At 40.9% G+C, this 13,684-nt stretch overlaps 1 pseudogene; it reads right to left on the bottom strand.

The window, feature by feature from the left end:
* The window catches only part of LOC105551036, a 50,733-nt pseudogene extending 38,593 nt beyond the window's left edge, over positions 1-12,140 (bottom strand).
* Positions 12,141-13,684: the final 1,544 nt, after the last annotated feature.

The raw sequence follows: 13,684 nt of genomic DNA, 5'->3' as shown, positions 1-13,684 counted from the left end.
TGTTAGCCAGGATGGTCTCGATCTCCTGACCTTGTGATCCGCCCGTCTCGGCCTCCCAAAGTGCTGGGATTACAGGCTTGAGCCACCGCGCCCGCGTCTCTCTGTGTTTCTAATGAAATTGACAGCAACATGCCGATATAGTTTTATATTCTCCTTTTTTTTTGTTAACCCTGAGAATAGCTGATGGCTTGGGGTATTTCCTCACAGAACTTTTCGTATGCATGTATATATACATAATATGAAATGTAGAGAAAATTTTGAATAAAGAGATTAGAAACAAAATTATACTATGCATAATGCTGCATTTGCTTTTGCCATTCAGTAATACGTGATAAGCTGTCTGTCTCAGAAGTATGTATAAATCATTCTAGTTCTTATAAATGTTTGTACCTTTGCGCCAGGCCCCACAGACTTCCAGTGATAGCATGTTTTCCCTATTATAAATAATGCAAAGGTGACATCCTTTTACATAGATGTACGTAGAACTTTGTAACATAGATTAAAAGTGGAATGACTGGCTTAAACGCTATACACACTTAAATTTTGATGGATAATGCCAAATTTCTGCTTAAAAATGTTTTACCTGTGTGTATTCCAATAATAGCCTCACTGTCCTCATCAGCTCTGAAAATGATCTCTTTAATTTTTTTAACTCGATAGGTTAAAAAACATTGCGTCTTATGCATGTTTAATTTACATTTTCCTGATGGTAAGGTTGAATGTCTTCATATGCTTCTTAGCTGTGTGTCTTTCAGCTATAAATTTTCCATTTTTCTAGTTTCTGATCGATTATTAGGATTTCTTTGATATTAACTTTTTTGTCTGTTACATATAGTGCAAGTATTTTCCTCCAGGTTGTTGTTTTCTTTTTTTCTTCCCCCTGCCCCGTAGAGCTCAATTTCTGGAGACCAGGTTGGTGTTTGCTAATTTGTTTCTTGTTGTCTTTAGCCATACAGGATTTTTAATTTATTTAATAAAATCTGTGTGGTCTGTCAGTTTTGGATCTTATTTACAAAGACCCTCCAATTTAAAATGTATTTTCTTATCTTTTGTTTCCAGCACTTTTATGGTTTTGTTTTCTTACAAAGACTGAGCTGGACTGAAGGAATGATTGAACTTTATTTCTTTCTCTCTGTAGTTTAATCATGAAAATTGGTATATTTTTATATAAGATTTTTATTATTTACCAAAGCAGTTCTGTGGAATATAGATGAAGTTAGATATTAAGTTAAAATTGAATCATGGAAATTCAGATTATGGATAAATTGTTCTTTAGGACTTTAAAAATCTCTCTCCAGCTGTCATTTAGTTTCTAATAGTGTTCTCTGGTCCCTTAGGGATCCCAGGACTTGGGTAGGGGGTAAGGAGTGTTTAAAAAGAATGTACAGGTGTCATCAAATCAGTTCTGCTTTCATCTGTAATATTTCATTTGAAAGTAAAGGTGCTGCTGAAAACAAGAAACAGAAAACCCATAATTTGCTATTCCATTGGAAGTTTGGGGAGCAGGGTAGGTTAACTAGTAACTCATGTTCCCCAAGGGGTTTCAGTGAGTTGGTGTGGGTCATGCTTGAGGTCAGTGTGCAGTATAACTAGAATTCCTTGCCCCTGCGGATCTTGGCTGAGCTCCCCTGACAGGGCTGGGCTAAGCCCTATCCTGGGCTAAGCCTAACACTGGTCTAAGCCGTATCCTGTTACAGTTATAAAGTATGCTCCGCAGTGTGACCTTCTGCTCTAGAACACTTTGCACACTATTATTCCACATTTCCTCTTGGATACCTCTCTCATCTGTTCACTGGGATCTAGTTATACAGAAGCAGTAAATACTGCAGAGCATAAATATTTTTGTTAGGAAATGAAGTACGTTTCTAAATCTGTGAGCACAAAACTGAAATGGAAAATTACTGAGCAGATTATAAGCTCAGGACCAAGAATGCCAGGAGAGTTTTTTTTTGTTTAGAAAAGAAACATGAAGTGTTGTTTATCTGTGGGTGTGAAAAATGTATTAAAATAGCACATTAGGCCGAGCGTGGTGCCTCACGCCTGTAATCCCAGCACTTTGGGAGGTCGAGGCGGGCGGATCACTGGAGGTCGGGAATTCAAGACCAGCCTGACCAACATGGAGAAACCCCATCTCTACTAAAAATACAAAATTAGCTGGGCATGGTGGCGTGCACCTGTAATCCCAGCTACTTGGGAGGCTGAGGCAGGAGAATCGCTTGAACCTGGGAGGCGGAGGTTGCGGTGAGCTGAGATTGCACCATTGCACTCTAGCCTGGGCAAGAAGAACGAATTTCTGTCACAAAATAAATAAATAAATAAATAATAAATAAAATAAAATAGCACATGATTACTATTCTAAAAAGGACTTTTCCTCCCCCATCTTAATTTGATAACATCAGTCTTGTCTAAGTACCTTTTCTCCTGGAGTGGATTAATGGAACACTATTTTTTTAGACTCTTGAATTACTGCAGATATTCTGACCAATTGTTATTCCTCACCTTAATGGTACTTAATTTACTTCAGAAGATTTGAATTAAATTTTGGTTTTGGTGTCATCTTTCAGATCTTCTTTTTATTCCTTCAGTGTTGATTTTTAAAGCACTGTCCTCCTACTTGTAATAGCTACAGTAATAGGTAATTATTAGGCATTGTTATCTGGGGCAGAGACTCTGATATTGCTTTATATACATTATCTTATTTAATCTTTTCACTGATGCTGTGACATGTAGTTACTGTTTTCATCTTACAGATCAGGAAACTGAGGCTCAGAGAGTTTAAATAGTATGTCAAAGATTTTACAGTTGGCTGAAACTCAAACATGCCATTCAAATTCAAGGCTCTTTCTTCCGCTCCCAAGCTTTTCACTGTTACAGTGTCTTTAGATTTTTTCACCTTAATGAGTAACTCTGTGTGCCCCTTTCTGGGATGATGCTGAGCGAAGAGAAAATACATCTCACCACTAATGCTTGTCCCAGTTCTCAGACAGTTGCTTCTTGGTCTAAAGCGGTTTTAATGTGCAGTCATCTCTAAGACCTGTTGAGTTTCATGAGTCAAGCAAGAAGAATTCCAGGTCTTTCAGGCATCTCCTTCCCTCAAGTTCACTTGTGGTGAAGATGACACATGGTCAGTGTTTCTAATTATACTTCGGTCTTCCTTTTCCTTGAATCTTGTCAAGGAATAGAACTGCCCTTTCCCCTTCCCTCCCTTCCATTCAGTAGTGTAGTGGTAACTCCGTCTTAGAAACGTCATGAGAGGCCACTCTTCCTTTAGACGTCCAAACATTTTGTTAGCTTTAGTTCTCCCTGCTTTGTTCATGTAAAGCTTCATTTATATGACCAATTCCCTAGTGTCATCTCTTTCTACCCTTGCAAAAAAAAAAAAAAAAAAAAAGAGCTTAATGTTAGATAACAGTGCAACACAATAGAGCATAAAGTTAAAGTCGGCTAACTTGGCAGGGTAAAAAGAAGTACATCCGGGGCTTGTTCCTATTTTGACCAAAAAGCATTAACGTGTATGCTTGTATGGCAGGAATCGCCGTCCTCTCTGAGCTTGGGGAACATTAGCCTGTGTAATAGGGCTGACAACAAGATGACTGGTATAATGAGTAAGGTAAGAAAGAGAAGAGAGGGGCCGGGCGCTGTGGCTCACACCTGTAATCCCAGCACTTTGGGAGGCTGAGGCGGGCGGATCACGAGGTCAGGAGATCGAGACCATCATGGCTAATACGGTGAAACCTGGTCTCTACTAAAAACACAAAAAATTAGCCGGGCGTGGTGGCGGGTGCCTGGTAGTCCCAGCTACACGGGAGGCTGAGGTGGGAGAATGGCATGAACCCGCGAGGCAGAGGTTGCAGTGAGCTGAGATTGAGCCACTGCACTCCAGCCTGGGCGGCAGAGCGAGATCCCATCTCAAAACAAAAAAAAAAAAAGAAAAAGAAAGAAGAGGAAAAGGAAGGCACTAAGGATGGGAGAGAGGACACCGGTGGAGTGCTGCCAGTCATTTCTTTGGTTCTCTTTCTTTGATATGTCCACATAAATCGAGTGCTACACCTTTAAAAGTGGTTCTTTTTAGAAAACTTTCTATTGTATTTGTATTTTTAAATTTTAAGTTCAGCGGTACAGGTACAGTTGTTCTTACTTTTTTTTGATAGATGCCAACAAGAATATATTCTGTGAAAGATCTTACTAGTGTAATCATTCTGTCATTTCACATTTGAAATCTTGACCATATATGTGTGACCTTATATATAAGAGTCTTGCACATAAAGTGTGTTTAACCTGGGTCAGTATGTTGGCATGTATCATCATCACTGATCCCACTGTGTCTCTGAATAGATTACAGTTGTGTGTAAAAGATCAATTTCCTGTTTTGCTCTCTCGTCGTCTCTCGTAATTCATTGGAATGCGATGACTTTATTGATTGCCTAATTCATTTCTTTTTTTAAATACTTTTTTATTTTTAATTTTTGTGGGTACATACTAAGTATATATACTTACGGAGTACATGAACTATTTTGATCCAGGCATGTAATACATAATAATCACATCATGGAAAATGGGGTATCTATCCCCTCAATCCTTTGTGTTGTCTTGTACACGGTTGGTGGGAATGTAAATTAGTACAACTGCCATGGAGGAACAGCTTGGAGGTTCCCCAAGAAACTGATCCACTTCTTTTTTCATCTCTTAGAACCCTTCCACCTGGAAGTTCTTGATCAGAAGTTTCTGTTTCCAACACATCGCCCAGGCCATCACTCTTATAGACTCTAACCATTGGCTTCACTTGCTGCTCTCTCCAGTCAGAACCTCATAGGCAGTCTCTTCTGAGGCTTTCTCTCACCCAGGACCCCTCTGCTCTGCAGCCAGCCCTGATTTGTGCCTTCTGACCTCCAAACATGCCTTGCTTTCCCACTTAAGAATTAGAAACACTGGTAATGATCATCCCCCTCTGAAAACAGGCACCACCACTGCCTGTTGGAATCCTGCTAGGCATAAAGCCTTAGCTCAGTTTCCTTAATGGTACCTTTCCCATACCCTCATACCCTCCTGCTACTGTTGTGAATTCTGCTACATTCTTTTTTTTTTTTGAGACAGATTCTTGCACTGTTGCCCGGGCTGGAATGCTGTTGTGTGATCTTGGCTCACTGCAACCTCTGCCTTGCAATTCTGGTGCCTCAGCCTCCGAAGTAGCTAGGATTACAGGCATGCACCACTACCCCCAGCAAATTTTTGTATTTTTAATAGAGACGGGGTTTTGCCATGTTGGCCAGGCTGTTATCAAACTCCTGGCCTCAAGTGATCCACCTGCCATGGCCTCCCAAAGGGCTTGGATTACAGATGTGAGCCACCATGCCCGGCCAACAACGCATTCTTTATAATAGGGCATGTGGCACCAGCAAGGAATGCCTCATTTGATAATACCATTGTTACACTCTGTCATCATCAAATGTCCCAGCGTATATACAAAACTTTCATTCTCTTTAGGGTCACACAAAGCTAAAATAATTTATGAAGACATTTAAATGAGTTGTGCCATTAAAATTAAATCAGTGTTATATGTGTGTCTCAACAGGTTTGTAACTCATTATGTTATGGACCTTTGGGGTTGAATTTACAGATGCTGAATCTGCAGATGCCAGAGGCCTAAACTGCTTTTCCTAGGGTCATCCATTTCTTAAGTGATAGCTACATGGTTGTGGACATGTCTTTTTATTTCTTCTGCCTTTTGGGGGGCAGGGATGATCTTTTACTCATTATTATATTCTCTGGAAGTTTTTTTTTCTTTTTTTTTTAACACAGTATCCTGCATTTGATAGGTTCCTTTAGTAAACGTGTCTTCATTAAATGTATTAATGAATACTATATTTTAAAATAAAATCTCATCCCAAAATGGAAATAAGTAGAGAATGGAGTAGAAAAAGAAAATCCTCTATTTGAAATTAGGATTTTCAGGGCAGCTTGAAAATGGAAGTGACAAGTCAGGATTTAAGAATAGACTGAGTAATCTAGATGTGACTATAAGTGCTGTATTTGTGAGCTATGACACCTGGGTCTTTAAACCAAGATTGAGTGTAGTAACTAAACCGCTTTTGAGGGGGAGGATAGAAAAGAAAAGAATGGAAGGAAGCAGGTGGATGTTTGCTCTGGCAGGTGTCTCAGATGAACTAGACTTGGGGAAATCTGTCTTGTGTTCCTGTCTTGTCCTTTAGTCTTCTTCCAAATCCAGCTTTCTAAGTGCTGAAGTTTTTCATTGTAAGCCTAGAGGGGCATCCAGTTGTGCTTTATCCCAGGGGTCCCAGACCAGTACCAGTCCGTGGCCTGTTAGGAACTGGCCTCACAGCAGGAGGTGAGTACTGCCTGAGCTCCGCCTCCTGTGGGATCCACAGCAGCGGTTGATTCTCACAGGAGCAGGAACCCAGTCGTCAACAGCTCATGCCAGTGATCTAGGTTGCACTTTCCTTATGAGAATTTAAGTCATGCCTGATCTGAGGTGCAACGGTTTTATTCCAAAACCATCACTCCCCACTCCCGTCTGTGGAAAAATTGTCTTCCTTGAAACCAGTCCCTAGAGTCAAAAAGATTGGGGACCTCTGCTTTATTGACCAGTGAATAAAAGTTGGAATACCGTGACAGCACTGGCAGCTCGCAGCCGCTGTCGATAGAGCTCATACACAGCAGTTTTATCTGTGAACTAACATTACATTGCAACATTGTGAGAGCATATAAAATGAAGTTTGATTTTAGAGTTTTACCAGGCCATTCTCAGTCCTAAATCATCATCTATGGATTTAAAAATCATACTAAAGAAAATGTAATTTTAAAAATAAATCTTGCCCATGCCACTGGGTAAGGGAGTTATGCCATATTAAGCAATTTGTGTTTCTTTTTTTTTTTTTTTTTTTTTTTGAGACATGGTCTTGCTCTGTCACCCAGGCTGAAGTGCAGTGGTGCAATCTTGGCTCACTGCAACCTCCGCCTCCCAGGTTCAAGTGATTCTGTTGCCGTAGCCTCTGAAGTAGCTGGGATTACAGGCGTGCACCACCATGCCTGGCTAACTTTTGTATTTTTAGTAGAGATGGGGTTTCACCATGTTGGCTAGGCTGGTCATGAACTTCTGTCCTCAAATGATCCGCCAGCTTCGGCCTCCCAAAGTATTGGGATTACAGGTATGAGCCACCTCACCTGGCCACAATTTGTGTTTCTTAAAGGAACACAAATATAACTGAATTCTAACGTCTTGCATGGTATTCTCATTTATGCATACACGATGAGAGATACTCTTTCGTCTTATTTATAGCCAAAGATGCTTTGTTGAATATGGCATGAAACAATATGATTTTTAACTATACAGTTTTACTGTGATCTGATGATCAACATGATACAATTAATAGTGCTCTGTCAAAGGTAAATGTTAACAGCAACAGCTGCTTTACTCTCAGCTGGGGTATCAATTCCCAGGGAAATGCTTGTTTTGGGAGAAAAGATTTACTTCAAGGTTATATGTGAAACATTTTCTGCCTTGTAACTTTGTGGAGAAACCTAAAGGATCCTTAAATGTCTAGCTCTGGAAGGGTCCTGGGTTGGTTGACAAAGTGATTCCACCACCCCGTTGCCTCATTGTAAGAGGACTGACTTTGTATTTGCTCAAAGCCTTGTGATTGTAGGAGAAAGCAAAGCTGGGAACCAAGGGCAAAGTTGTTTATTATAAGAGGATTGGCTTTGGCCTATACTTTGTTACTAATAACTAACATTTATTAACATATGTGTCACTTACTTTAGAGCTAAGCTGCAAAATCTAAACTCTCAGAAGAGACTTTAGAGCTAGATGCTACTGTTAGCCTTTATTTTACAGATGAGACACTGAGGCTTAGAGAGGTTAAATAAATTGGCCAGTTGATAAGAGGTGGAGTCAGGACTTGAATTCAGGCATCTCTAACTCCAGAGAGACCATCCTAGAATAAGTCCTTAACTTCAGTTCTCTTTCTCATGCATTTGTTCAGTCAGCCAACACAGTGATGTGATGCCTGCTGCTGGTAAGTACCCTACAAGGCTCTGGAGCTGCAGAGTTGAATATAAAATGATCCATGACCTTGAGCAGCTCATGACTGCGTGGCACAGTAGGACAAGTGCTGGGAGAGAGGGAGTCCGTGTCCAAGGCTGAGCAAATCCAGAGATGAGGCATCAAACCTTAGAGAGGGGCAGTTTAGAGAACTTTCCTGGAAAGTTGACTCCAAACACATTCTGAAAGACGAATAGGAGTCAACTGGATGAAAATTGGGAAGTGTGGCCTCTCAGAAGCAATAATACTCAAAGGCTTGGAGATTAGAAATGGTATGGTGGCTCCATGGTTCCTGCTCTTTGCAGGTGACTGGCGCATATGGGAAAAGGGTGGGCAAGGGGAGGGGGCATGGTACAGATGGATACGGTTTTGGGCTTGGCTCTGCCACTTCCCAGCTTTGTGTCCTTTTGCAAAATCTCAACCTCCTCAAGCCTCAGTTTCGTCATCCATAATATGAGTATAAATAATATACTTACCTCAGGACTGTTAAGAGGGCCAAATGATATAACAAACTGAAAGTGCTTAACACCATGCTTGACACACCATAAATGCTCAGTCCGTTGAAGCTGCGGTTATTAATCACCATCATTATTGTCACTGTCTTCCTTTTCCTCATTATTTAGGTAGGCAAGGCACAGATCTTAAAGGACCTTTCTCAAACCATCTTATGTTGTCTTTCGATGCAGTCTTAGCCACACCACGAACTAGGGGAAATTCTGATGTCTTTGAATGCTGGGTGGAAGGGTAGAGAGAATTTCGTATTTCGAGAAGCGGTAACAAGCTCATTTTGATGAAATGTATTGCAACATAGCAGAGAGGTCAAGAGCCTCTTCTGATGTCTGTGCTTGTGATGGGAAAATTTGTATTGAGGAAAAGGCAATAATATTACAGTGTCACTTTTGCAAAAATCTTCTTAAGCACAGCTGTCAAAAACCTCTTTCCAGAGAAGGCCATTTGCCCTCTGTGATCCTGAAGAATTCATCCCCACTAGATTATGAGCTTTCTGAAGACAAAAGCCAGGTTGTACTCATCTTTAGATCCACAGTGTCTGACGCCTTTCAGTTGCTCAGTGAAAATGGGTGAAAGTTAATGATGCTCCTGAATGTTCTGGTATTTGGCATTTTACAAAGGGCAGATATTGTTAAGAAAAAGATAAGACTGATGACAGCATGCTATTTGGTTCCTTTTACATGGTTTTTATGTGCTCAGCTCTGATATTACCCTGCTTAGATGCTTCAGTGATTTCGACTCTTTTGTGTGCCTGTACAGAGAGTTGTTTTGGAGATGATTAAAATGTTTTATGGTAGGTGGGCTTTGTGAGAACAGCACAGCTGTGTCTGTCTTAAACAGTTTTATCCCTATTGTCCAGCGTAGTGCCTGGCCCCTACAAAGTACGTGATAAATATTTGTAATAAATTTCTATTAAAAATGTGGGTCAAATTACTCTGAAATGTAATCTTAATTTAACAAATTTGACTTACTTTTCTTGGCCCGTAAGTACAAGTAGAAGATTATCTGTGGTCAGTACAAAATTTAGTTCAAGTTTGGGTGGAGAAGCTCTTAATGTTTAAAAGGTTGGCTTCTATGTTGTATGGTGTATAGGATCCTTGCTTTCTCCCTTGTGTCATTTACTGTTATTATAGGGTAAGGTCTTTGGGCTGGATGGGTAGTGTTTCAGGTGTCGACTTTAGGCCCCAACTCTGCACTGCATCTGTCTGCTCTTGCTAACACAACTGCAATGTTGGAGGAATGTCATAGCATCTCTAGGAAAGTGATCCTGTAATGCTTGGTCCTCGTTCTCTCTCAAACGCAGCTATTTATGTTGCCACTGGCCCAAGATCATATGGTCAGCATCTACCTGTTCTTCCCAGGCATGTTAGAGAAGGGCCCCTTCAACCCAGCCAGCTTATCTTTCATCTTTTAGGTCACTGCTTAACATGTTAGCTCTCAACAGAATGCTTTCAAACCTTCTTCACAGGCTATTTGCAAAGTATATGTTGATGGAGCTTTTTTGCCCTGTTGCTCTTCTAACTGGATGGATGTAACAGTCTTTTTTTTTTTTTTTTCCCAGACGGAGTCTTACTCTGTCTCCCAGGCTGGAGTGCAGTGGCGTGATCTCTGCTCACTGCAACCTCTGCCTCCCGCGTTCAAGCGATTCTCCTGCCTCAGCCTCCTGAGCAGCTGGGATTACAGGCACATGCCACCATGCCGGCTAACTTTTGTATTTTTAGCAGATATGGGGTTTCACCATGTTGGCCAGGCTGGTCTTGAACTCCTGACCTCAGGCAATCTGCCTACCTCAGCCTCCGAAAGTGCTGGGATTACAGGCATGAGCCACCGCGCCCAGCTGGATGTAACAGTCTTTGATGCACTTTCTTTAATTCTAGTCTGGCTAAGTTTGGGGGACCTCTGATAAGGTGTTCCCTGCCTCCTCCTCCTTCCTTCACTTTACTTCCTGTCTTTCCTTCTCCTTTTCTTTCTCTAGTCATATGTGAACGACCTTTGAATTAGTGACTTTAGGATTGTGCTTTGAAAAATAGGCATATTTTACTTCAATTTGTTTTAGTACAGGAATTGGGTCAAGAGAAGTGGATGCAATGCGATTTGTGTTCATTTCTGCGCTTACCTGTGAAAATATAAAAGTATATAGATTTTTTTCCAGTATTTATTGTTTTGTGGTAGAATGAAAAAAAAAATAGGTGCTTTGGGGAGTCTAACGAAAGTGCATAAATTAATATGAATAGCGGAAGGTTGATGCATCTGAGTGACATAGGATCAACTTTTCCAGATTTACGGAGATGTACCAGAGTTAAAACATGGGATATGCCACTTTGTCATGTAAACATCTGAGAACTTTGGCATGTTTTGATTTATGTTTTTCACTACAGTGTTGAGATTGGCCTACGTTCACTACCAGGGGGAATGTGAGAGGGTTTGGGGAGGTTGTTTTTGTTTTTCAAACAGAAGGGGAACAATACTTAGCAAAGGTCCCTGAGTGTGTGCCTCCAGCAAACACACACATTGGGTAAAGACCCTGATTTCTAGCCTCCCTTTGCCTCTCATCTCAGTTCTTTTTCCTTTTCGTTCCGGGCCCTGGGTGGTCTAGCAACTTTGTTCCTATTGTCCCAACCTGAAGTACTCCTAAGAATCTATTTCCCTAATGTGGTAAGTAGTTTTATACAACACTATCAGCAGGTGGTGAGCTCTAAGTTCTATTTCCATTGGTAGAGACTTACTTTCCTGTACCCCACTGGAATCTAAGGAAAAATCACAATAAAGGCTCATACTTAAGACATTCTGGAAGATGGAAGACCACATAGCCTAATGGAGACAGTATAAGCTCCATCACTAGCTAGTGTATCTCAGGTAAGTTACTTAGACTCTGTAAAGTTTGATTTACTCATTTGTAGACTGAGGATAATGCCTCTACAGGGTTGATGACATGAGTGTGAGAGATAACATATGTACAGAGTTTAGTATGGAGGAAGTGCTCCATCGATGGCAACTATGATTTTTGCTTAAATTAGGGTATAGTTTTGGGTCATGAACATTTATTGGTCATAACTGATTAACACCCCTCCCTCTACCCCTGCCCCCAGAGTAATTCTGATCATTATAAGTGCCAGCACCTGTGGATGTCTGCAAACAAAGAATCACCATTGAAATATAAAGGACTAGATATCTTCAGCCCTGTGGTGGTTCCTCTTCATGCATTTAGGTGCAGTATAGAACTCTCCATGTCTGTGGTTACATTCGCCTCTGTATTACTCAGTGGGTGGAGGTGAGGAGTTGGAAGTCTAGGTCATTCGTACTTTGAATTTATCTGTAGGTCCACTTCTTCCAGCTCAGAGTCCATCAAGTCTTCCATATTCATCTGTTCTTAGCAATTACAGGAAGGAGAATTTCATACCATTTGTCTAATGACGCCTTGATCCCAGTGGTTATCACAGATTTCCCAAAATCGAATGAAGTGCTCCTCTCGTTCCCCTTCCTGAAAGAATTCCAAAGCTTCCTTCAAGGCAGTCAGGGGGATCCGTCCTTCCCTGAGAAGCATTCCTCTGTTTTGTCTAGAAGGCTTCATGGTGCTTTTTGGCTTGGGGCAGCTTCTTGGGAGAGATACAAGGCTCACTTGTAAGTGCTCAGAATAAAAATACAAAACACAGTCATTGCTCAATAACTTTAGCTAGGATGGTGGTGGTGGTGGTTGATAAATGACCTAATCTCATTTATGCTCCATCTTCCCCTCCACCGTCCTTCCAGGATAATTAGCAGCACTAATACTCTGGTTAGACGCAGCTCAATGCTTTCTATTCATTATGAATAAGTGAGTATTGTTTACTGCTAAGCCAAGTGTGGTGTTTAGATGGTGTTTTCTTTGTTGAACACATTTTTTATTTTTCCTTGAGTAAATGCCTAACCTTTTCATTCTCTTGGTTTTCTTTGAACATCTGACTAAGTCTTCCCACACACCTCCAACTGCTTTGTGAAACAAACGCCTCTTGTATAACTTTCCACATAGTCCAACCTTTTTAGATAATCTCAGCACCTCGCACTTTTGCGCCCTGAAGACATCCCTCTTGGAGACCCCTAATGACTTTCTGTTCTCATCTGCATGGAGAGGAATAAAAGCATTCAAACAAGTCTCCTATTTTCAAGCCCTTCCCTACCCATAACCTGCCCATTTCCCTCGCAAAACAAAACACCTGGTACCTTGCGTCTCTAAAGTTAAGTGTACAGACAGCAAGTTTAGCTTTCTCTGCCAGGTTTTTACCTTCTGTATTTATATTTTGTGTTGGCGGGGGGAGGTTTCTGAAACTCCCTTGTTTCATCAAACATGGAAGTCTTTGCATCTGTGTCTCGTTCTCTCATTGATTTGAAGTGATTTTTCAGTTGGGAAAAAAATGGGAACACCTGCATTTTGCCACTTTAACTCAGCCTTCTCCTAACTTCTAGTTCCAAATTCATATTTATTTATTATTTTTTAAAGAGATAGGGTCCCACTCTGTCACCCAGGCTTAGTGCAGTAATGCAATCATGGGATCATAGCTCACTGCAGCCTTGATCTCCCAGGCACAAGCTATTCTCCTGCCCCACCTTCCTGAGGAGCTAGAACCACAGGTGTGTGCTGCCATGCCTTGCTAATTTTTTAAGTTTTTGTAGAGACGAGGTGATACTGTGTTGATCGGGCTGGTCTTGAACTCCTGGGCTCAAGAGATCCTCATGCCTTGGCTTCCTGAAGTGCTGGGATTACAGGCGTGAGCCATCACATCCAACATCAAATTCCTAATGATTGACTGGATTAAAATAACCGTGTCAGGCACGGAACTAAATAACACCTATATTTTCTAGACCCATTCTACGATTTCTTTTTCCTTTTGTCCTATTCTTTATATTGGGTACAAATGATAGCATGCTTATCTTTTGGAGGTGAAGGGGTCTTTCTCTAGTGAGAACTTTTTTCTTTCAAATGCAGATTTTATGGGAAAAACCAACTAGCCTGCTCTGTGTTTTCTGTTAAATAATAAGCCCATCTCTATGAGTTAGGTGGTAAAGGTAATTTGTTTCATTTTAGTACTATAACTTAAGAAGACAAGGAGAATTTAGAGTTAACAGAGAACCACTGAG

This window comes from Mandrillus leucophaeus, unplaced genomic scaffold (genome assembly GCF_000951045.1).
Source record: "Mandrillus leucophaeus isolate KB7577 unplaced genomic scaffold, Mleu.le_1.0 Scaffold503, whole genome shotgun sequence".
Lineage (NCBI taxonomy): Eukaryota > Metazoa > Chordata > Mammalia > Primates > Cercopithecidae > Mandrillus > Mandrillus leucophaeus.
This window is presented reverse-complemented; position numbering and strand designations above follow the sequence as displayed.